Source organism: Lissotriton helveticus, chromosome 8 (assembly GCF_964261635.1).
Source record: "Lissotriton helveticus chromosome 8, aLisHel1.1, whole genome shotgun sequence".
In the NCBI taxonomy this organism is placed as follows: Eukaryota; Metazoa; Chordata; class Amphibia; order Caudata; family Salamandridae; genus Lissotriton; species Lissotriton helveticus.
The window spans coordinates 304,092,979-304,119,269 of NC_136069.1; the positions used below are offsets into that span (position 1 = coordinate 304,092,979).

The window sequence follows — 26,291 nt, forward strand, 5'->3', positions numbered from 1 at the left end:
AAAGAAGAAGCAATCGATGGATTAAATACTGAACAATGCAAACATTCACCCCCCAGTCACAAAGATCTGGATATAATCCATCATCCTTTTGCTCACCACGCCACCCCAGTTTGGACCCAGTCATATGCAAATCAGTCTTGACCCGGTGCCTCACGGGAACAGACCAGCCCGAACTGCCAAGCATGGTCCTCCCTGGATCAGAAACAAGAATCCTGGGACCGAGTTTCGGGGCATCACGCCTCATCGGCCAGGCTAGCTTGAATCCAGTGGTGCAGTGAGTAAGGGACCCACGTCTGGGCATACCCTTCCCACTAAGAGCGACAAAAGCAAAAGAAATAATTGATGGACGGAATGCTGAACAATGCAAAACGTTCACCCCCAGTCACAAGGATCTGGGTTTAATCCATCATTCTTTTGCTCACTACGCCACCCTAGTTTGAACCAGGCAATATGCAAATCAGTCTTGACCCTGTGCTTCATGGGAACAGTCCAGCCCGAACTGCCAAGCCAGGTCCTCCCACTGGGGTGAATGTATGACATTGTTCTGCATTCTGTCCATCAATTGTTCTTTTTGCATTGGTCACCCCGAGTGGGTTGGGTATGCCCAGACGTGGGTCCTGTCCTCTCCAAGCCACTGGAGTCAAGCCATCCTGGTTGATGAGGGGTGAAACCCCGAAACCGTCCCTAGGATGCTAGTTTCCAGTCCAGGGAGGACCTGGCCTGGCAGTTTGGGCTGGACTGTTCCCACTGAGCGCAGGGTCAAGACTGATTTGCATACGGCTGGGTTCAAACTGGAATGGCGTGGAGGGGCAATGAAACAATTGATTTAGGCCCAGATCTCTGTACTGGCGTGAATGTATGACATTGTTCTGCATTCTGTCCATCAATTGTTCTTTTTGTACAAATAAGCACACCTCGAAAAAACAGAATGGGTATTTGTGAGTTGATGCTAACCCAGGACTTATATTGTCTGTTCATACTGAAACCTGGGAAAAGGAGGGCTCATGATCTGATTTAGTGGCAGCCACCCCTCCTTGATATACTATTGTCAGACTCAATCGATCCACTCGCAGAGTAGGGGATAAGCCATTATCTCAAGAAACTTGGTTATGAGCATGCTAGAGTCAATTAGTGAGGGCCCTCAAGACATCTGTGAAGTGGTGCAGTATAAACTTAAAATGTCAACAATAATCTCTCCCTCTCTGGGCTTCTTGTTTACAACCCGCTGGCTCTCGAATTATGTTTCGAGGCCTGGGTTCAAGCTCTGGAACCTTACATTGCTAATCCTAATGTCACTATACTGGGAGACTATTACTTCCATTTGGAAGGTAAGGAGTGCACTGACTTACCTTTGTAGAGCTCATTAAGGATTTGGCTTTTTCCAACTGGTAAATTCTCCTACACACACACATATGCTGGATGGAATGTTTGCCAATCATTCAGCATTGGAGGTGAGAGACACCCTCACACTAACTGGACAGACATCAAGCGGTACCTCTTAGAATCCTTCTTCAAAAGGGAAAAGAATGGTCGCAGTGCAAGTCCATATCTTATAGAAGCTGGAGTAAAATCTCCTTCAGAGCTATGGAATGGGCACTTAGTGCAGCATTGGTGAATAATAACAGCTCACAGGAATTTACGGCGGATGATTTTAATACATGGGTGACCGCCGCTATTGAACAAGTTGCCCCTAATAAAAACAAGACTAGTACTAGAATTAAAGCTTCTGCACCCTGGTACTGAGATGAACTAAAGGACCTCAGGCGGAAACGTCGGAGGCAAGAACAAAGATGGTGGATTACTCGCTCTTCTGAGGAAAATTGAAAAAACAGAGCTGATTCATGTAGAACAGCACCACTGTGGCTGAAAAATCCTCATATTAGGTTAATAAAATAAGATCTGCCAGCTACACCCCCAAATTGAGTAGTTTGAAGACCTACGCTTAAGGTTAATGAGAACAACTCTCTCCTCTCTACAGTGGGAGAGGATTTTGATGATCAGCCTCCCACTGTAATGAGGTCCACTTTCTCCCCCACATCCTTTATGAAGATAAAAAAAATCTTTGCATGCACTTGACATCAGGTTCACTGCATGACCCTTGTTTTCCCAAAGTCTTACAGCTTGTACAAGATCTGATTGCAACCTTCCTGGAAAAAGCTTTAATCAGTTAATATCGGGATTGTTTTCCCCAACTCTGGATGGCAGTGGTTATCCCCTCCAAAAAGAAACTGATTGGGGACTCCGAAAACGTTAAAAATCTTCGCCCTATCTCGCTCCGACTGAAATGTTTGAAAAATATATTAACCAAGAATTTTAGCCAAGTTTATCACCATCCAAGCCCTTCAGGACCCCTCGCAGAATAGTTTTTGGAGTGGTCATAGTAATAATCTGCTATGGTTGCCAGGGCAGATACCATTCAATGCCAAGTGGTTCAAGGAGGTGCGGCTATCCCGGTAATGTTGGATCTGTCAGCAGCATCCAACACAATATCCCCCTCTCGCTAGGTGCAACGATTGCACCAAGTAGGGTTAAGGGATACTGCTTTGAGTTGACTTCCATGTCTAATGCTTTTGGGCGCCTTCCTGACTAATAGGAGACTGCTGTGGAGACTTAAGGGCGGAACATTTTTGGCTCCCATGCGGGGTGCCGCAGGGATCTTACCTCCGCTACACACGGTTTATTCTTTCTGTCACCCCCTGGCAAAACTGATGCAATCATTCAGCTTTCAGGTGCTGCCCTATACGGATGACGCTCAGATTGTCTCAATGTCTAACAACATGGTGTCAGCTACAGAAAATGTCAAAATTTGTATGACTGACATTAGCATCTGGATGAAGGAAAAATGTCTGAAACTAAATGCCGATAGACAGTTCTTGGTCTTTGGGTCACACCTTTTGTTGTGGTCTGAATTATGGTGGCCAGAGATGTGTGGTCCATTAAAAACTCCTGTTGGCGCTGCAAAAAACCTGGGTGTTATTTTTGATAATACCCTTAACTTTTGACTCCTAGGTCAATAGGACCGTGGGTTCTTGTTTTTTTTATTATTACACAATGCTGAAAAAGATTTTACCTCTGTTACCAGCTGATCTTAGTGTAGCAGTAGTTATTGCATTAGTCACTTCAAGCTTGGACTATGGCAATGCACTATATATAAATATCAACAAGTCATCACTCGGCAAACTAGGGAAGGGAAGGACTGAGCTCTCTTCATTGGCTACTAGTTAGGAAGTGAGTGACTTATAAAGCACTCTGTATAGTCCATTAGGCCCTCCACTCCCTCCAGTGGCCTATACCAGAGGATAGCATTCCACTTGTACTCCCCTAAGAGACAGCTTAGATCTTTCTTGCAGAATAAGGTGAACATTCTGCACTTTCAGAAAGCCAGATAGGATGGTCATTCCTTTTCTGTCACAGCTGCCAAGCTGTGGAACATGCTGCTCCTGCATACTGCGAGTTTAACCTCCTATTTTGCACAAGCAACTGGAAACTTGGCTTTTCTCTCATCCCTGAATGAAATTCTTTTTCTCTCAAAAGTCCTTCTCATCCGGTGGCAGCCCTTTGACGCCTGATGGCATAGTGTGCTTTACAAAGTCAAACTCAGTAGCTTAATGCGTACGTGGTTATACATGTATAAGCAAGACAGACAGTGGTTATCCAAGGACTAATTTCACAAGATATTAATGCACTCTGCTGCACTGCTTGACCACACTTATGTGACTTTTTCAATTCTACTTTTAACTGGACCTCTACTAGTGCCATACTTTCTATAAACTGCACGGTTGTCAATGATGTGTGTCTTAGTTGGGAGTTTTATTCAAGTCTGACCTAGCTGGTCTTTTTTTGCTACAGCCTGAAAATCCTAGGAGAAGTCAGTTGCATAGCACGGGTGTACAGCACTTTACAAGTACTAGAGTTATTTAACCAAAGGGACATTTTCTGGCATTGTCACATGTCCTACTTGTCTGATCTAGGTTGTTTGCATGTATGCATCTTGATTAACAATCCTTGCTGCTCGTCATTGTCTGATCACTTGGGGGCACCAAGCACTTTTTAGCGTTCCTGGACTACTGTGCCTGTTATGAAAGTTGAAAAAAAGTATTTTGTTTTCATTGAATGGGTTAGTGTTCTATTTCAAGACAAGAAAGGTCTGAGGGTTTTAAGAGAATGCGCAAAGATAAGGCTAGCTCAAAAACAACCGTAGCAGGAACACCTGTAAAAGTGGAGGACATGCCTGTGGAGGCTGGAGCTATGAAGGAGGAGGTCTGAGCACAGAGAAAGAATCAGGCCAATTACTGTAGCAAGATCACAAGTGCAACACTTACTTGGGAGCCTAAGAAGTGTCATTTTCTGAGTAATGTTACTGAGCAGCTTTCTTTGTTATATGGTTCCCACTGGTGTTAACTTGTTTGCGGTTTGGTTTCTGCACCTTTGTTTTTCCCTTATTGCACTCTTGCGTTTTTCTTTCTTTACACCATGTGCCCTCAGCTGTTTTATTTGCATTCGCCTAAAGGAACTTCTTACCAGAATTTCTCTACTTCAGACTCCTGGCAGTTCTTTGACTTTGGTTTCCTGGTGTGCCCAAGCCCAGCTGGTTTTCCTTGTGTCTCCAGGGATCATTAAGTGCTTTTGTCATCGGAGCACCAGGTAAGACATACTCATGGGAGATCCGACAGACATATGTATGATCAGTACCTATATTCACAGAGAGTTCCCATGTGTGTTTCAAATAGGCAAATTACCACACAATTTTATACTACTGGGGAACATAGCCTGTTGCCAGAAAACGAGGTCTGTGAAAGACGATCCAAGACTCCAGAGTTTCTCTCCCTTTCCCTATACCCCTTTCCCCAGTTGTCCTTGTAGAAATTACATTAAAGCGATGGTTGTCACTCTCCACTCTGTTCCTAACCTCTTTTGTGGAAGATTGGAGGCTTATCGCCTGCATTTTTACCATGTAGTACCGAAATACTCTTCACAGTCGTGACACCACATAGGCATTTTTTTACCAATTGGTTTTGCTTTAAACTTAGTAATATCTTGTAAAATTAGTCCTTAGGGAACCACTGTCTTGCATACAAAGGAGAAGGAAAATGCTACTTACCAGTATGCATCTGTTCTTGGCATGTAGAGCTGCAGAGTTGTACACTTAGCATTAGATCGCCACCTGGTGTTGGGTTCGGATGATTGCATGTTGTTGTCATCTTGGAAGAAGTCTTTGTAGTCACGAGATAGGGGGCTCTTCCCTTGGACGATAGTGCGCAGGGGCATCGGCTCCATACTTAGATTGTTTTTCGCCATGATGGGAAAAGATGGAGTTAGTAGAAAGATAGAAAAAGGATGTCCATGCGTGTATATCTAATTAAGATAAAAAACTGGAACAGATACAGGTCCCGGGGTGGCGGGAGGGCGTGTACAACTCTGCAGCTCTACATGCCAAGAACAGATGCATACTGGTAAGTAGCATTTTCCGTTCGAGGCATTGAGCTGCAGATTATACACTTAGCATCGATTGAGCAGCAGTGTCTCTCATAGCGGTGGTCACCTGTATCAGTTGAGTAGTTTGACACAGAGTTTTGAGGACAGCTTGGCCTACTGCAGCTTGCTGTTTAGCTTGCACATCAACACAATAGTGTTTAGTGAAGGTGTGTGTTGTAGACCATATCGCTGCTTTGCAGATGTCTTCTAGGGGAATGTTCCCCAAGAAAGTCATGGAGGCTCCTAGTTTGCGTGTAGAGTGTGCTCTAGGAGGAACTGGTAAAGTGCGTTTAGCTTTTTGGTAGCATATTTGTATACATTTAACAATCCACCTTGTAATTCCTGATTTGGAAATGGGGTTACCTTTATGTGTTGTAGAGAAAGCTACAAATAGTTGTTTTGTCTTTCGAAATGATTTTGTTCTATCAATGTAATATAGAAGGGCTCTTGACATCTAGTGTGTGTAGAGCCCTCTCTGCTACTGAATCGGTATTTTGATAAAACACAGGTAATTCTACCGATTGGTTTATGTGAAAAGGAGTAATTACTTTAGGAATTAATTTAGGATTAGTTCTTAGAACCACTTTGTTACGGTGTAATTGTAAGAATGGTTCTTGTATAGTAAAAGCTTGAATTTCACCAACTCTTCTAAGAGAGGTAACAGCAATGAGGAAGGCTGTTTTCCATGTGAGAAATGCCGCGTGTCCGAGGCTGTGCTCATGACGGAGCGGTTCCGTCATGGCCCCGCCCGCTTAATAGAACGCGCCGCGCAGGCGCGAAATCAGCGCCGCGGGCCATGACGGAACCGCTACGTCATCAGCACAGCACCACCGCTGCTGATGACGGAGCGGTTCCGTCATCAGCACGGAAAGAGTTAATCCTTCCATGAAAGCATTATTTGTTGGTACCCTGAACAATGACATATGTTGTCTGTTTTCTAGGTATGCCGCAATGGCTGCAAGGTGTAATCATATAGATGAATAAGCCAGATTACACCTTTGTAAATGAAGCAGATAACAGATAATATTTTGGATGGAAGCATCCAATGGATCAATTTGATTATTATTACAGTAAATTGCAAATCTCTTCCATTTAGCTGCATAGCAAGCTCTAGTTGTAGGTCTTCTGGCTTCTTTAATAATATGCATACAGTCTGGTAGTAGGTTAAGATATCCAAAGACAAAAGGAGCCAGATCGCCAGATTCAGTTGGTTTGGATCTGGATGTCTGATGTCTCCAAGGTTCTGCTTTAGCATTGATGGTGTTAGAGACCGCTTTTTGTGCAGAACTAGAGAAAGTTCAAACAGCGTGGTGAACCACGGTTGACGTGCCTACGTGGGAGCTACTAGTATAATCTTGAGAGACTGTTGTCTGAGCTTGCGTACTACTAGTGGTATTAGTGGGATTGGCGGAAAAGCGTACGTAAATCTGCCTGACCAATTCATCCATATCGCATTGCCCTTGGGCAACGGGTGTGGAAGCCTGGCGGCGAAGGCAGGGCATTTTGCGTTTTCGTTTGTGGCAAACCGGTCTATGTCTGGATGACCCCATTTGTGAAATAATGGTTGAAGAACTTGTGGATGTAGTTCCCCTTCGTGAATTTGTTGGGTCTGTCGACTTAACAGATCTGCTACCTGATTGTGAACTCCTGGAAGGTGTTGTGCTAGCAGATGTATGTTTTATGGAATGGCCCACCTCCAAATATTTTGTGCAAGTTGACAGTTGCAGGGAATGTGTGCCTCCTTGTTTTTGTATGTAGTACATGGCTGTCATGTTGTCCGTCCGGATTAAGACAGCTTTGTTTTGTATGTGTCCTTGAAAAGACTTTAGTGCCAGGAAAATTACTAGCAATTCTAGATGATTGATGTGAAGCACCTTTTGTGGCAAGATATAGGCAAGATGCCATCATGCCTATTAGTCTCATGAACACTCTGCCTGTGAGAGAGTGTTGGTGTTGAAATTTTGTGACTAAGGTTTGAATGCTCTGTATCCTTGCTGGACTGGGATACGCTAGAGCTGTAGACGTGTACATGAGAGGGCTGTAGATGCGACTTGGTGTAGTTCATTGTGAATCCCAAGTCGTGCAGTGTTTGAATGGTCTGCGTAGTGTTTTGGACACACTGATTGAATGACCTGGCTTTTATGAGCCAATCGTCTAGATATGGGAAGACATGGATGTGTTGTCTTCTGAGATGTGCTGCTACTACTGCTAGGCACTTTGTGAACACTCATGGTGCAGTTGTGACCCCGAATGGAAGGACTTTGAACTGATAGTGTTGTCCTTCCAGTACAAACCTGAGATACTTCCTGTGAGAAGGATGTAGAGGAATGTGGAAGTAGGCGTCCTTTAGATCTAGTGTTGTAAGGAAATCGCCTTGTTGCAGCAATGGGAGCACTTGTTGCAAAGTGATCATATGAAAATGATCTGAGTGCATATATTGATTGAGGGGCCTGAGGTCGAGAATTGGTCTTAGTGTCCCATCCTTTTTGGGTATTAGAAAGTACAGCGAGTAAACCCCTATTCCTTGATGTTGTAAAGGGACTATTTCTATTTCGTTCTTTTGAAGAAGTGATAGTACTTCTTGTTTGAGCAGCGTGAGATATTCTGTAGACATTGGACGCTGTATGGGTGGTATGTGTGGAGGGGTAGCTGTAAGTTTGAGGCAATAACCATACTGGATAATCTGTCTTACCCACTTGTCTGTTATAGCGTTCCAGACAGGTAGGAACTGTGTTAGTCTGTCCCCCACAGGAGTGGAATGCTGTTGGGGGAGCAGAGGAAAGTCACTTGTTTGTGGTGGAAGAGGTTCGATTGTTGTTATTCCCTCGACTTCTTCCCTTATTATTGTTGCCTCTATAGCCTCCTCTATAAAAACCTTTAGTAGAGGATGTTTGTGTGTTGGCTTTGAAGGAAGCTGAATTGTCTGCTGCAGCTTGTTTGGAGCCTCCTCTATAAAAGGAGCGACGAAAGGAGCTTCTAGCTTGGGTGGATTGTAAAGCTCCCATAGACTTGGCTGTATCTGCGTCTTTCATTTTTTCCAGTGCTGTGTCTACCTCTGGACCAAACAATTGCTGTTGGTTGAATGGGGCATTTAAGATGGTAGTTTGCACTTCCTGCTTAAATCCTGAGATGCGTAGCCACGCATGACGTCTAAGTAGGACACTAGTGTTTATAGCTCTAGATGCAGTGTCTGCTACATCAAGAGTGCACTTAATTGAGGCATTAGAAATTAATTTGCTTTCTTGTATGAGGTCATTTGCCTGCGCTCTGTATTGATCAGGAAGATGTTGTAGCAATGTTTCTAACTGATCATAATGAGCTCTATCATATCTTGCAGAGAGCTCGTGTATTAGCTACACGCCAGGTATTGCTAGCCTGGGCCGCTATCTTCTTGCCTGAAGCATCTATGACCTTAGACTCTATCAGGGGGTGGTGCCTCACCTGATGTCTGCGAGTTAGCTCTTTTCCTAGCATTTGACACTACTATGGAATCTAAAGGTAGCTGTCCTATAATATAGGCAGGATCTGCAGGAGCGGGTCTGTATTTTTTCTCTAGTCTAGGGTTTAACATCCTAGCATGTACAGGATCTTTAAATACCTCAGGGGCATGTTTAATAACACCTTGGATCATAGGTAGGATCTGAACAGATCTTTGTGATTGTTCAAAGGTATCCAATAAGAAATACTCTTCTGCCTCATCTAAATGCATTGTGACTTTATGATATGTGGCTGCCCTGTTAAATAGGTGCCCAAAACCAATATTGTCCTCTGGTGGAGAAGGTTTGGATGGGTATGTATGTGGGTCAGGAATATCTGGCACATATTGTGGGTTTGAGTACTCCCAGTGTGGATCATCACTAGGGTAGGGGAAAGGCTCATCTGGGTCTACCCCGCCTCATATGCTGTATTCATCATAATTTTGAGGTGTATGTGAAGAATGATGAAGAGAATTATCTGGAGAATTTATAGGTGAGATATTAAGAGGAATAGGAGATGAAGGAGATGAAGGAGAGGGAAGTATAGGAGAAGAAGGGTGCATAGGGGATGTGACACTATCCTTCTTCTTGACTGGCACTGCAGGTGTAGGTGATGTGTCTGACTTCCTCTTCCTCTGTGGTGTAGTAGATACATGACCAGTCTTTGGAACTGTAATAGGGTCCTTTGGCTTCAGTTTCGGCATCGAGGGTATTGTTTTCGGGCCGAAGGCTGTTTCGAGGGCTTGATGGCGTTGGAAACAGGCTTTGTCGGTTTCGATACCAAAGGTATTGGCTTCGGGTCGAAGCTGGTTTGGTCGGCTTCGAGGCTTCCGAAACGGGCTTCATGTTTTTGTGTTTTGAAGTCAACGGTTTCGGAACCGGGGCTTCTTTCGGTCTCGGTGCCGAGGGGGCTGGTGGGATCGGCACGTGCGGTTTGCTCGGGAAGGAGCTACCGGAAGGCTTAATTATTTTCTACGGAGCCGGGCTCGATGGCGGGGCTTTCGAAGTGTCTTTTTGGTCGCGAACGGACTCCATGGGCGGAGTGTTGACCCTTGCCTTCGATTTTGATGGGGATGGGTCAGGGGCAGTAGTACTCACCCGTTGACCCGAAGGTATGGAGTCATCTGCCTCGGACACGATTTGTAGACCGTCAGAATCCTCCTCTGGAACGAGTGGAACCCCTTCCTCATCGAAGATATCCACCGGTTCCGGCGCTGATCTTTGCATGTCGTGTCGACGGAACCTTCGATCTCGGATAGTCTTCTTGGATCGAAAAGATGCACAGCTGTGCAGCTTGACTCGTCGTGTTCTGGTGATAAGCACAGGTTACAGACCTTGTGGTGGTCACTGTGTGGAAACTTTGCTCCACACTCCGGGCATTTTTTGAATGGCGTCCTTTCCATTAGGTGTAGGCCTCACGGCATGGATAGGCCCAAAGGCCCGCGTCGACGACCGGAATCGAGTAGATGAGTCAAGTCGATGTTGATGTCGAAGTTGTTTATAACGTTTTTTCGCATCGAACTACCTTTCAAGGTAGATTTTGAACCAGAGCGGAAAAGTTACATCCGAACCCAGTGGAGGAAAAAAAACAATCTAAGGATGGAGCCGATGCCCATGCGCACTATCGTCCAAGGGAGGAGTCACCTATCTCGTGACTACAAAGCCTTCTTCCAAGACGACAACAACATGCAATCATCTGAGCCCAACACCAGGTGGCGATCTAATGCTAAGTGTACAATCTGCAGCTCATATGCCTCGAACATGTTGTACGCAGGCGTTATGCATTAGATCTATTGGTGGACTCATGAGTTTTATAGGTTTATATTTATGTCACAAAGAGGAGAAAGTCTGAGAGTTGGAGGGAACACGTTTTCCTGAAACCTACTAAGAAGTTTCCAATTTGGAGATTTTGAACATAGGGGATATGTAAACGACTATTTGGTAAGACATAATGGCTGCAAGATGCACCTTAAATGATATTCATTTCAGGCCTGATCAAGGCAGGCCCAGAAGAGGTGGGAGAAATACATTGATACGACACCTTGTTGTCCTGCAATTATTTTGTATACACAAAATGCTACACCTTTTAAAGGCACAAGAGGCAATGGTAGGAAGCATGCTTCTCCAAGAATTCCATGCACTATTATGGGTAAAATATGGGCTTATTTGGGAACTGGGCCACAAAGGTTAACAAAGAACAGTTGGGGTGCAGGATCAATTCCCTGGAACTTGGAAAGAAGGTGTGGCTGACTAAGCAGCAAAGCGTGGAGCTTCCGACATGTGCAGGTGTGTCTTAAACCACGCTCAAGCTACAAGAAACCTCTTCGCTTTGGAATATGTCAACTTAATGAGAACAGCTGTTATGGGAAGGATAAGTAGATAAATAAAGAGACATTTCCCGAACTGATCAAAGGAACATTCCCCTTCGGTCTTGGCTGGAAGAATCTGGTGGTAGAAATTGATTATTTGCCATTTGCTGCAATGCAAGCAGCCATATTTGTGGGAAGCTGCATTAGAAAAAGTATCACTTATGTGTTAAAGCTCTATTGTGTTTTTATTGGTACAGAAAGCTGAGAGCAGTGGCAGTTGGTGGAATTTAAAAGTGGTGCGTAATAAGACCAATTAATGAACTTTGAACCATGAGCATAGCTGGACTATCTTTTCCCAAAGAAAATGTAGCATGGTGCATTTTCCAGCAACATTTCTCCAATAAATTTACCAAAAACTGTTCATATAGACATTTTTAAAGGAATTATAGAGTTTCTGGTTTGCTAAGCGAGCTGGGCACCCCAGGGCTGAGTACCAGGCAAGGCAGCTTGGTATCTCCAACCTATTTTCAGTATAAAACACAGTAGACAAGCATCCAGTGAGAGACATAGCCACACGCTTGCAATTTTATTCCTACCCATAATGCATGCTGGTCTTTCTTCTTTGCATCAGCTGGTCAAAGTTGATTGCACAGGAGGCCAAAGAATTCTTCATGACACATTAAATAGCTATAAGTATAAGAAATAAACACTGAAATCATTTGATTTTTAAGAAAACAATTACAATTTAAAATTCATGAGAAGGGCAGGATTAATTATTCGAAATCAAACATTAAACGTAATACTTTGTACATCGCATTAGAGGACATTAGGCCTACCACTACTTCAGAATACTTTTAAATAAATATACATCACAACATTAAACGTACACCTATATTGCTACAAATATAAGAAATATGCATTCAGAATGAACATATTTCGAAAGAGAATCTTTATATTAATTGTTAAAAAAATTAAACTTTCAACATCTCAGGTTTAGGTACTTTGCACATCACTCTGAACCCAATGAGGCAGCCAGAAATTCAGAAAACGTTAAAATAAAAATAAATTATGAAATTAAATAAACATGCTGTAAATTAAAGAAATATTCCCATAGAAACAAACATTTAATTTTTAGACAGATACAAAATATTTAATATGAATTAACGTTTCAGTTGCTCTGTCAAGATTTCTGGTATTTCTTTTTTCCGTAGCTTTTTTTCCATTGACAGCATGGACAATGCATTCATTTGAACTTCCGCGAATGCATTCCATATCCGTGTGGAGTAACGTTGTGAGAAAAGTGGGGAGAGGAGTTAACCTGAAGGCTAGGGCGGTTGACCTCGAATCTGGGGAACTGAGTTCGAGTCTCGGCAATGACGCTGAACATCCTGTGATTCTGGGCAAATCACTTAATCTCCCTGTGCCTAACAAACATAACTCATGTAACGTAACTGGTGCTATGTAAAGCGCTCTGATACCCGATTCGGGTCAAGTTTGCGCTATATAATACTCTGTAAAAAGAAAAAAAAGTGGTGTACTAATATATGGAGTGGTTGTTTGACCCCGCTATGTAATGCAATCACAATACCATTTTGGGTTTGGTCACGCTCGTTTGTAAAACCTTAGATCAACCCTCGGGTAGCTGTGGCTTCGATCAATCAGGTTTTGACAGAGGAGTTACAGTAGAGCATTAAACAGCACCAAAACTATTGAATAAGAAAGAAACAAGACTCATAAAATGCAAAGCCAATTTATAACAAGCATTTACAATGCAACGGTTTCGCCTTTACAAAAGTTAGAGCTATTGGCATTGTAAATGACAATATTTTTATTTATGTGTTGGTTTTGAAAACAGATAAATAAATGGCATTGTTATTTACAATACCAATAGCATAATCTCTCGCAAATGCTAAACACACACACCCACAGAGAGCCCCCCAACAGAGCCCCACCCACACAGAGCCCCCAAAACACCCACACAGCCCGGGCGCGAAGCTTGACAAACTGGAAGCCCACGGCATGGGGGTCTCTCCTGAGCCCACTCCCCAGAGTGACCCACTCTTTGGGGTAATTGTCACTTCCCCTGATCCCATTAACACTGTTGGACTACTCCAAGCACCCTGGCGCCTTATTACCTTACGATTGGAGGGCTGGCAGGAGTGAGTGATTGTGTGTGTATGAATTCAACACTAATTCCTCTATGGGTCCGGGAGTAGCGTGCTACTCGCCGAAAAAAATGCTTTGACGCCTCGTATGGGGTAGTACGCGCTATACATATACAATTACAATACAATTAAGAATGAATCTGTCAATTATTACACTTAAACAGTCATACTCGAGGCCACTAATGGTATTGCTAATTTGGTTTGATGCATCAAACCTGCAAACGAATCAGCAGTATGCAACCTAGAAAATGGCGTCCAGGCGATAATAAAGATGCATTTCTAAACCTCATCTGTCCATTGATAAAATGTATTTATCAGTAAAACCAATTAAACTATAACATTAGATTACAGTAGGGTGGGAACAAAGAAAACCATGAGTAGTTATTATGTGACACCCGGACGAGGAGTAGTCTGGTAGCCACCGATTTTCAAATTCAAGATGCATTCAGTTCCTCAGAAAACACCAACATGGACTGTAAACGTAGGTCATTGTAGCTTTCAAAGAAAAAAAACTCGTGTCGGTCTACATAAAACGTTTAAATATGGAAGATGAAAACAATCACCCCCCGGCGGAGGGCATGAGTTACAAGAGCCTTGGGGCAACCTTATCAAATCGTATACACAAAATTCGACACGGAAGTCTAGAAGGGAGACTGAGCGTAGGTAGCCAGACTTGGAACGCTTTACTGTTCCAGGCCTGGAAATACAAGAGTAACCTTCATCCTGGTCACTTCGTACCTTTAGCAGGGACCACTGAGGGTGGCCGCCTCGTGACCACACACATCTCTCACCATGCTGTCATGGGGTTGAGCGCCCTCCGGTGGTCACCTAGTCCGCCTCGGTCTCCCCTCTATTAAACTCCCCTCCCTCTCACTCCACCCTTACATGCTTAGATTTGGACTGCGCGGCGGTCGGGCCCTTCTTCCGAAGAACGGTTACGGTGTCCCAGTCGCTCTCAGCCATTGTTGCCGTTTCAGATACGCTGCGTACGAAATTAACTGCAGAATGGTTGATGCTCTCACCGCGGCTGCGCCTCAGACTCTACCGGAAATCCCGTCTCCAACATCCGATAGGCTACGAAAGCTGCCCGTCAGGCCATTGCCGCTCTTCATTGGTCAAAATGCTTAACCAACAGGCCAGGGTCGCTGATTGTGGTTAGTTAAACGACACAAACAGAATTATTTCAGGTTTTAGACGTATGATTGGTTACCACAATAAATTAGCTGTTGTATCCAGGCGCCTCATTGAGTGATCCGGAAGGCCAATAAGATCTTCCACTTGTTTCCCCTCAAACATGATTGGCTAAGAGGAGGACTAGTAAAGCAACTCCATTTGGTAACAAGCACCTACGAAGACACGGGGGGCGGGAGAGAACACGGATGGCGGGAGGGGGGCGGGAGAGAACACGGACGGCGGGAGGGGGGCGGGAGAGAACACGGACGGCGGGAGGGGGGCGGGAGAGAACACGGACGGCGGGAGGGGGGCGGGAGAGAACACGGACGGCGGGAGGGGGGCGGGAGAGGACACGGACGGCGGGAGGGGGGCGGGAGAGGACACGGACGGCGGGAAAGGGGAGGGAACGGGAAAAAACATAACTCCGCCCAGGGAAAAAATCTCGGGAACGCCCCCGAATCTGGTCCGGCCTTGACGGACAGATCCGGCACCCAATGGCTAGCCTCCATTTATGGAGCTAGCCAATGAGAGCCGGGGGACGTTCCCGAAGTCCTTATTGTCAACATAGGATTTCACCTGCGCCGAAAAGCTGCGCAGAGCGCAGCCTTCGGCAGGCGAAACCCAAAAACCAACTGTATTTTTTTAAAATATATTTCTAGCCAACAAGATCCACCAGAGGGTCCCAGAGATATAAATACTTGGAGAAACATCACAGCTTTATACTCAACCGCAAAAAAGCATTGGTAAGTACTGCAAGTTTGGTACTTCAACTTCAAAACATTTTGGGGAAACTTTTATCAAAGTTGAGTGGTCACTTCCAGTTACTTTGGGCAACCAACCCTGGTGGGGAGCAGGCCAGGGGGACTTAAAAAAAACCCCCAAAACAAGGATTAGTTACCTTGAAGAAAAAACTGTTTCCAGCCCAGTGATAATGGCAACTTGTCATTGACTTTTATGGAGTGGTCCTAATGCAGGATGCTGAGTGCCTGACAGGGCTAATCCCCAGTCCATGGTCTTGGTGGGACAATGTTGGCCACAGGGGTCAATGTCCCTGGAAATTCTGATATGCCCGGCAAATGTCCAGTTGCCACTTGACTATTGGGTCTCTAGTCACAACGAAACCAGCGGTTCCCTTCTCCGATAACTTTACTTCTGGGCAACAAAATGCACTCCCACGACTCGCCCAGGTCCAGAATACTCAGGTGCAACCTTTGAGAGTTGGCACTCAGTTTTCCAGCCTGCACTTCGGCAGAGAGCGAGGAAATGGTGATCTTGGCTACCAACTCTCCAAGGCAGGCTTCCTCAGCTTTTGTGGCCCTGGTGTTGGGACAGGAAGTCAGCCAACTGACTGAGTCTCCACTTCTGTCCGGCGTTAGGAATGACTTCTTTTTGAGCAGGACACCACAAGCAGTCTTCTTTTCTCTAGGCCAAGGATCAGCAGGTGAAGTCCAAACTTTGGTGCAGTCTCTCTTTGCCAAGTCCAAGGTCAGCAGGGCAGTCCTCCAGTACAGGCGAGATCTGAGGTCAGGGAGGCGAGGTGTGCCTCCTTTATGCCCAGAATGTGCACTCAGGGAATGTGGCGGTCCTTAGCCAACGGGCGACGGTACCTCCCACCTGATAACTTTTTGTCAAGTGTGCCACTCTCTCTGCTTGTGGTGCTGGGTATCCCATCCCAGAGGTGTGATCACCTGTGGACTACCTGCCCTCAAGGGAAAAAAGGTCTAACTACTATTCTGAAATTTCTGTCCTTGATGCCATCCTGTTTATTTGACCATAAAAGCAGCCCCTCGTGTGTATCCACCATTTGCCCTTCAAAGACGGCTTCCCCTTTGAAGCTCGCCTTCGTGGCTTACTGACAGGGAGAGATAACCTCTTTGCCAACGGCAAGTCTCTATTGTTCCCTTTCCTGAGTCTCGTTCCCACATCTCCCAGGGTGTTAGTAGCTGTCTTGGAAGACAATCTTTGTGCGCAAACATAAAGCACAGGAAAACATTAAGCAACAAAACAGCAACTTACTAAAGTTGCGCTTTGCCCCCTAGTGACATTGAATTCAACTTAACCACAAAATCTGATTTAATGCACGGTTTCCTTTGATACTTTGAAGTACCAAACTCAGTGGTCTCATTCAGAAGTTAACAGAGCTAAAGTGCCAGCCTGTAACTCTGTACTCGCCAATGGAGTTACTAGCCTTTTCCACAGTAAAAACAATTTGGGGTTTTAACCGTTAGGACAGATAAAAATACATGTCCTACTTTTTAATTTAGAGCACCTTGTCTTAAATCCATCTTCTCTGCTCAGTAAGCATTCATTGATTTCGGGCCAAATTCTTTGAATGAAAATAATCAGATCTCAAAACCACGGACTTAAAAATATTCTTTTTGACAAGTGATTTTCCTTTTTAAAGTGTTGCCAAGCATTGCCCAAGTTATCTTCGAGGCAGATTCACATGGGATTTTCTATCGAATCGATTACTCTGTGCCCTGGAACACTAGCATAATTATGTTAGCATACAGATGAGCTTGAAATTACAAATGATCTTTTCCAAGAAAACAAACATGTTAATAAAAACATTTTAAAAATAGATTCCACCCACTCATGGCCAAGACAATTCAATACTCTGGACAATTAAACTCAATATGAAAAGTAGAAAGCCTCACTAAAAAGCATGGATCTTATAATGCCTGCAGGTCTGTACCACAACACTATAGAAAACGAATTATGTATCAGCCCATGCACTTCTCTCATTGCTGAAGGCAGTAAAAACATCCCTAGCCAATTGGCCGTAAACAAACAACATATCAAGGGGCATATTTACTTTACAATATACATGAAATGGACACGGGCACTGAAATGCCATTACATGTATTTACCTCCATATCATACAATGGCCTGTAATTAAAACACATGGTCTCTACCTTGCGACTGGATGACCTCAGCCAGTTCAGAATATGGAATATCAAGATAATCCATTAAAATAGTACAGAAACTTATGGGCCCTTAAACAATGCCCTCCAGAAAATATTTATCCAAATGCCACTTACCTCAATGGGATCACACAGATCAAGATGAAAGACAGAGTCAAACTATGTAAAAATCAAAAAAGTTGCATCCTCCTGACTGCAAATTTTCCATAATTATCTTACAATAACTTCCTGGTGACTGTCGCAAATTACTCATTATATCTTGATTAGATTATTGTAATGCATTCTATCTTTGCTGTCCAGCCTCCCTGTTTCCACTGGGTATAAATGGTTCAGAATTATGCTGCCTGCCTCATTCTGGGCCTTTCTGCCCTGTTAACTCAGGCTTGTGCTCTCTTATACCTTTGCACTGGTCCCCCATTGCCAAAATGTCTATTTTAAGTCTCTCGGCCACCGGCATAGAGAATTCCTTGGAAAAGAACTTGCTATAGGCAGCACCTCTTTGCCCACCACTGTCCAGCGAGATCTTTGTAATCCTCGTTTTCAAACTCTCTCCAAATTTCTGAATCCGTAGAGTTTGAGGCCGATACTCTCCCTTTGTAGGTGCTAAACACTGCAATTTCTTTTCTTCATCATCTATTTTCCAGCTTGGATCACATGCTCTTCTGTAAATCCCTTAAACATTACTGTCCCTTATCTATGCTCTATTTACCTGCAGATCTCATACCATACCAGCGTTAGAACACCCTTCTACTAGGGTAGCAGTTTGTGCTCTTCAAATACATTTAATTAATTCACAATACACTATAATTGCAATAGTTGAGAAAGCTCAAAAACACATACTTAATCTCCTTACACTACTCCACACTTTGAACAAAAAGCTACAATAACACTTCAAGAAGCAAAAGATATCACCTCTGACAATAGAAGTAGAGAAATCTTCACAATACGATCAAATCTTCACCGGCTATGCAAAGTTGAAACTGTCACTTTCATATAGTACATATCCAAGCACCTACTTTTATGCCTGCTGTGATTACACATATCTGCTGCTGCAAAACAAGTAAGAAAGTTCTTTTCCCTAAACCACCTGCAGAGTAGGACCATGACCAACAGCTTCAGCTTGCAGGCACCCAACAGCCACAGTTGGTGATATCACCAGTGACATTGTTCTTTCCAGAAATGAGGCAACAAATCAGTATTGGAAGCCTCACATGTTCTGCACAGCCTATTAAAGATCAACCTCTGAGACTAGCAACAAAATACAGTGAGGTGAAAGAAATCTTGTTGGGAACCAACATAACTGAAGTAAGTACCTAGCGAGCCACTTGAGCAGAGCTTCCTAAGCAGGACCAAGGACCTCCACCACTTTGGTCAAGATTAAAACAAGCATTTACAATGCAATGGTTTCGCCTTTTGAAAAGTTAGAGCTATTGGCATTGTAAATGACAACATTTTTATTTATGTGTTGGTTTTGAAAATAAATAAATAAATGGCAGTCATTTACAATGCCAATAGCGTAATCTCTCGGAAATGCGAGACCTATAGCATTTGCAATGCAATAGGTCGTGTATTTACGCGAGTTTGAGCTAATGATATTGCAGATAACAATGCGTTTTATTTAAGTTTCAAAAACCAAAACATAAATAAAAGGTCTCTCACACTGCTGCCTCTCACACACTGCTGCCTCACACACCATGCTCTCCCACACACCATGCTCTCCCTAGAAGACTCACACTGCTATCGCTCTCACACTGCTATCGCTCTCACACTGCTGTCTCTCCCACACACACACACACACCTGCAGAGAGCGACACACACACACAGCCACACACACACATACAGAGAGCCACACACACAGCAATACAAATACAGAGAGCCGCACACACAGCCACACACATACATAGAGAGCCACACACACACACATACAGAGAGCCACACACACAGAGCCACACACACCCACCCAGCCACACACACAGCCACACACACACACACACAGACAGCCACACACACACACAGCCACATTACAAAGATGAATTTTGTGGCAGGAGCACAAGGTCCAGGACAACAAGCCCTCTCTGCCCCGCAACCCCCCCCCCCCCCCCCCCACCCCTCTCGACGTGTAAAAACCACTTGTCTAGGCAACATTAAAAGGATTCTGATAAACAGGTATTTGCACCCATTTACTGTTCTTGGCACACAATCAAATGTTTTGAGAGGTTCAGACAAGTTACAATCTTGACATTAACGAGCACTTGCACAGTGTATGGGTCAGGTTTTAATGGGCTAAAACATGCAGCCTAAACACACTTGATCAAGAAAAAGGGAAATTATAGTTGCACATTAGTCCCTCATGCAGTTCAATGCAGACACTCTAGTGGCAGTAAGAAACAGACTAGTATTAGAGAGAAATACTCCACTGAGCTGAGACCAGACCAAGTAAATGACAGCCTAGTGAAGAACGTCAATGATTAAAATGGAGCAGACCCAAAGCAACATGTAACCCCCTCCAAAAAACGCCACGTAAATGAGTTCTCACTGAAATCTCTACAATACTTTCATTGTGGAGCAATTCTTGGGACCTAATTATGAGTGGTCCAGATAGGTTGCGAGGTGTCACGCCAAATAAAATCTGAATTTACTGGATCAGATAAATAGCACACACCACATTTTTCACGGTCAATGGGGTCGAAAAACTTTGGTCCACTCATGAGTTAATTAATATGGCAGTTAAGTGTTTCACACCTGCACAGAAGCTGAATTCATAGTCGTTTAAATGTCGGCACATTTGACATTACCGAATGAGAGAAGGGAATTAAAGAGTTATAAAGTGAAATCCTAATGAGAGAAATTAACTGTTAATGTCTCTAATATTGTAACAGCACCGACAAAAATTGCACAGCCATCTCGAAAAGATGGTTCTATAATCCAGGTTCCTTGAAGTAGTGAATCTTCGATTTAAGACATGTCCCTTCAAGATTATTAGACCAGCCAGGAAGGCATTCCGCTTAAAGTGGTAGTCAATCGGTAACATAGGAACTAGAAACATTTAATTTATGCTAATCACTGCGGGCTTTAACTACGACCCTTTTCAGAACTGGCGCGGTGGAAGTAAAACGAGAAAACATTTACAGCAAGGGCAGACTATACTTGGCTCGTAAAACGTAAAGTTTGGCAAAATCGTTTAACGGTATGCATATATTTACTGTGCCAGAAATGCAATCCCAACAGGACATAAGTCACATGTAACTGCAACACAATTCAATCGGCTAGTCATGAAGGCACACAGCTGCTGCCTCGATTCGCTGTGCCCACATATCTAACCAGTGAAATAAATGTTATATAAAAAGTACTTGGGAAAATACAATACTGGCAAACAAATATTTATTGTATTCGTGTATGTATAGGAGCTTCTGAGCACAATCAAAACACGTACATGTTTTCTAAACGCCCTAGACATTTCTTAAAATAAAAACAAGACAGACCCAGCCTCTGGAACTTGCAAAGTAAGTCAGACACAGCAAAACAATCTATTAGGATAATTATTGTATATCAACACTGTAATTACGCACATTTCTCTGCTCTATGGCTCACTGCAAAAATAAATAAAAAAGGCGCATACTTTAACACAATTCTACAGATGCCATTTAATAATGCAACAATAATTATCGATACTACGTGTTCTACGCTAACATGGCAGAATAAATCAGTCACACAATACAACACTCGCTGCTACAGTGGCAAAACTGTCTCCGTAAAGCAACTGCTCAGCTGCCCATTAACCTATTTACTTCTGTAACACACGACTTCTAGGCATAAGGAAAACAGCAGAGGCAACGAGTGGATCAGCCCAATGATCAAGCACCACATATATAAAAGTATCCCACTTCTGTAAAAACGCAAGCCCCTCCCACTTGCAGTAAACGCGTGTATCGTAAAAGGGTTTTCAAACAGTCCAACAACACAGGTACAAGACATTTGTGATAAAATACTATGCCAGAGTCGTGTGGCACTTACCGTCGGCCGGCTGCTGAAAGTTGACATAAGCATAGCCCAGAGAGCGGCGAGTGATCATGACCCTGCAGACTCGAATCGAGAGGATGGGCCCGGCCGGGCTAAACTTCTCATAAAGCATGGCCTCTGTTATGTCTTGGTGCAGGTCACCCACGTAGAGCGAGGCCATCGGGTAACATGGGGCGCTCGTATTCATCCTGCACAGGGAGGGCAGCACCAGACGCTCAACCTTCTCTGCAGAAGAAACAGTCACCCACACAGAAGTCTCTCACACAATAAGACACTCGCTGCTACAGTGGCAAAACTGTCTCCGTAAAGCAACTGCTCAGCTGCCCATTAACCTATTTACTTCTGTTACACACGACTTCTAGACAGCAGAGGCAACGAGTGGATCAGCCCAATGATCAAGCACTACATATATAAAAGTATCCCACTTCTGCAAAAACGCAAAGCACGAGCACACGGACAGCGGGAGGGGGGGAGGGAATGGGCAAACGGACAGCAGGAGGGGGGGGCGGGAACGGGCAAACGGACAGCGGGAGGGGGGCAGGAACGGGCTCACGGACAGCGGGAGGGGGGGCGGGAACGGACAGCGGGACATCGCGCAACCTACCCCTGCAAATCACACTTCCAAAATGGACGAAAACAAAGCTTTAAAAAAATAAATAAATAAACAACCGCCCACCGCCGCATGACGATCGCAAAGGGGCGGGATGAGTAAAAATCGCGGGAACGCCCACGAATCTGCTCGCAGAATGACGAGCAGATCTCTCTTCCAATGGCTAGCCTCCATTTATGGAGCTAGCCAATGGAAAGAGAGGGCGGGACAACACACACATACTGTAAACATTAGATTTCGCCTGCGCCGAAAAGCTGCGCGGTGCGCAGCTTTCGACGACGTGAAACCTAAAAAGGGCTAGGCAGCCCAGAAGACATAGGAAAGTTAAGTGCACACATCTTCTTACCTCCAAAAGGGAACCAGTTGATCTTGCAACATCCTAAACCAATTTCAGATGCTACCTTTCACTGGATTTAATGGTCAAATCGATCACTTTAATTTAAAGCTGCTGCTGCTTTGAAGCATCTATCACATACCTAAAAAGACTTAAGATTCTCTCTCAAAAGCCTCCCAAATCTAACTTTTGGGAGGAAAAAAATAATTTTCTGTCTGAATCCAGTAAAGCCTGAGAGTTGCATACTAGGTAGGATAAGCTCCATGCATGGGTACATTAATTACAGCTGGAGCATCACCAATATAGTGTTGTACAAATAACAGCAATCAGTTTGTGGGGTTAGTTGATTACGGATTACTGCATTCACGATGCAATTGGTAGACAACTTCAAGCACTATATTTTTTCACACATTTAGAACACATTTTACAGCGCACATTTACACCTGAGTGATCTTTTCTTCAGCTCCTAGGCCAGAATCCTTGTTGGGTACTGTAATTTATCACCAATGGTCCGGGTTTTAGATAGTATTGCACTCCAACTGGACAACAGTTGTGCTCGCTTTGCACATTTTAAATGAAACCTGAAACTGTTAAAACCAGTTCGCTTCAAACTCAATATCCAGTTAGACTAAATCTATGTTCTTGTCTCTTTAGACATTAGCACACCAGCCCCTCTGCCACTCCCAATACTCTTAATAGAAGCATCAGCCACCGAGAAGAAAAGGTCAAGAAACCCATATAAAACTAGGTTAGTCTGGTAAAAAAAGGGGGCAAGAAGGATGCATTTCTAGCTGTGTAAAACCTTTTGGTCAAGTCAAAAGTAGAAAGTAGCTGGTAGGTGCGAGGTTCTCAAATGGTTCATCTACTATAGACATGGGAGTTTACTGCTGCTCATTTCATTGAGGACGTAAATAGAGAAATGCACTGTGTCAACTTGTTTCAGTTCCAAAATAATGGGAACGTCAATTGGCTACTTGAGGGTTTAGGGGGTGCCTGCCCTTAAAATCTCAAAGCCTAGTAAAGCTACTAGATAACACCAAATGTATGCAGCATTTCATAGAGCAAACCCAGCCAAAAGTCATGCGTCTACCCGCTTATCGGCAGAAAACATTAGATAAAAAGAAAAATACCATCTTTAGAGCCACATAAACCAGGCAGTATCCCAAGGGTCTCATGGAGGAAGAGAGGTGACAGCGGTGACTCAAAAACATCAGAAATCCCAATAAAGCCTATACAGGACCATGATACATTTCCCATTTCACCCTGTCAAAAGTCGACAATACCCCGCTAAGATGTAAGTTTAAAATAATACTGCCCTCCCAAAGCAGAATAAACATCAAAAGGTCAGTCTCACAGAGAGACATACCCTTTGGGTATGTCTCTCTGACCGGTCTTTTCTCAGAGGCATAAGAGAATGCTCTTATGCCTCTGAGAAAAGACCGGTCAACATTTTGCCTTACAGATGCCACAGTGCCTCTTGCATACAGGTCAGACTTGATCAACCTTAGTCCTTTTCAGAACATGCCTGGAATATCAGAATGTAGCAATCCTCCAACAGAACTTTTTTCTTGCACGGAAATACCTAACACACCCTACTGCAAATCTGCTAATGACAGGATGACAGTAACAGTACTGCAGGATTTGTGAGTCCCCCTTAACTGCGAAGGCAACCAGTCAGAAGAACACACCAGTTGCCAGTCTCTTTCACTCTAGAACTCTAGAAAATTGTGCATCAAATCATTTCACAGCAGGAATGGAATCAATACCTAGAATTGGGTGAACACCCAGAATCCTATGATGGAACCTCAACCCAGGGTATCCAGGGCTTCAAGTTGTAGTTCAACTTTCACCATTTCCTCAATTGCACAGGCCGTGAATGTATGTGTGTCTTCCAGCCACATATTTGATGTCCTTGTTTGTCAAGCCCTGTATGAGAACTGTGGAGGTAGCAGACCATGGCTTCACTTTCAGCACACTGCATGTGAGACCCTCCATCTTCTCCTCAAGAGATTGCACTCCTTTTTCAACATGCCTAGTGTTCCCATCGCAGTCTTCTCGTAGGACATCATTGATGCTTGGCAGCATACGCTTCCTCCTTGACAATTAAGTCCTCTATAGGATTGCTTTAATTATCTTTTCTGTCCTTTCTGTGAGTGCTTAAAGAATTCTTCCTTGTTCTTTTTCCACTAGGACACTGCTCCAAGCGAATCACTCTTGTCCACTAACATGAAAATCTGGGACCAGACATCACTGATAGAAGAGTGAGAGATGGTACCACATCTCAACCTAGTGCTGCTCTCCTCAGGATCTGGGGACAGTTGGTCAGTTCGGGTGCCAAAGGGGCGGATGTGGGCCCTCACATACCATGAGAGAACACTACTTAAAGCCTTGCCACCTCTACATGCCTTCCTGTTCCAGTCACCTGGTAACCTTGAGGAATGCTTGTGACTCTGGTTCTGACATTGACATCAAAATAATCACCACTGGTGCATACGGAATCTCCACGCCACTACATGACTCACATCCCCAACAGATGTAGACCCAGACCAAAGTACCACCATCACCTCTGCTGTGAAAATTGCGCTCGAAGAATAAACCAGAGATTATGCATTCTCGGAAGCCTTTCCCACTACTTAGAAGTCCAACCAAAGAGCCTCCCCTTGTTAAGAACTAGCTGCCATTCCTCAAGTTGCCTGGAACCACACTAGTACATTAGCAGGATGGAAGAAAGTGTGACCAAAGAGCCCTAAACCTTTGTGGTCTTGGAATTCAGTCTCCCCCACACCCCAATCTTACTTTTAAACAAGTAGTACATTGCCTTCAGTTATGAATTAAAGCATTTGTAGTACTGTTGATTGCAAGGACCCAGGAACAAGGTATTGTATTTGGGAAACTCTTTCCCAGTATCAGTGAAAACATGAACCTAAATTCTTGGAAAATGTTGCAGAAATCACGTTCCTGTGGCAGACGAGTACAGGATGTTCGGCCACTGGCAAGACTTTGGGACATGTCGAAGGAGTGAACTCTAATTGATCAAGTTACTTACCTTCAGTAACGGCTATATCTGGTAGAATCTATCTAGCGGCAGCTCCCTTATCCTCTAATTGTCCAGAGGCATCAGACTGGATGCAAAACAATTTTGTGAGCAGTACTCCTGAGCGTCGGTAATTGGCATTGCTGGGCTTCACGTGGCGTCATCAATGCCAGAAATGACATGCGCTGTGCCTATATACATGCCACCCCAGCACGCTGTTGGTTTCTTTTCGCAACTTTCCACACCAGGAGTGCGTAACCATGAGGAATACTCACCACTGGTGTGGAAAAAGCTAGGGCCGTGAAAGGGGAACGGCCTTGACCCTAGAAATCTGTTCACAAAGAGGGGAGGTGGGGTGGGTCGGTAAGGAACGCATAATTTCTTACCAGTCGGTGAAGTTTTGCTGCTTGAAGAACTTTCTGGATTCACAAGCTTTGCATTATTCTGCTATCTAGAGGCTAGGTCCGCAATTCTCCCCAAAAACGTTTGTACTGCCATTTTTGTTGCTGGGGAGCGTCAACATACCTCCATTTGGTGCCCCAGGTAAAGTCATGCTTCTGCCGGAAGCTCTCACCTTTTGTCGCCATCTTCCTTTTTCCCCCGGTCTTATTTCATTTTCTTGGTGGAGGAGGGTGGGTTTGCTTGTGAATCCAGCAAATTCTTCAAGCTGCAAACATACACCGACAGGTAAACTATAGGTTTTGCAGCATGAGTCTTTTCTGGATTCACATGCTGTGCATAGATATTGTAGCAGTTTGTTACTACAGTTGT

At 44.1% G+C, this 26,291-nt stretch overlaps 1 long non-coding RNA gene across 4 annotated transcripts in view; it reads right to left on the minus strand.

Annotated features, from left to right (window-relative positions):
* Positions 1-26,291, minus strand: part of LOC144772629 (uncharacterized) — a 143,844-nt gene that overhangs the window by 40,436 nt on the left and 77,117 nt on the right. For all 4 annotated transcript variants that reach the window (XR_013599814.1, XR_013599816.1, XR_013599815.1 and 1 more), the window contains one exon: positions 11,857-11,947. This is a non-coding gene — a long non-coding RNA (uncharacterized LOC144772629). The remainder of the gene's footprint in view (positions 1-11,856; positions 11,948-26,291) is intronic.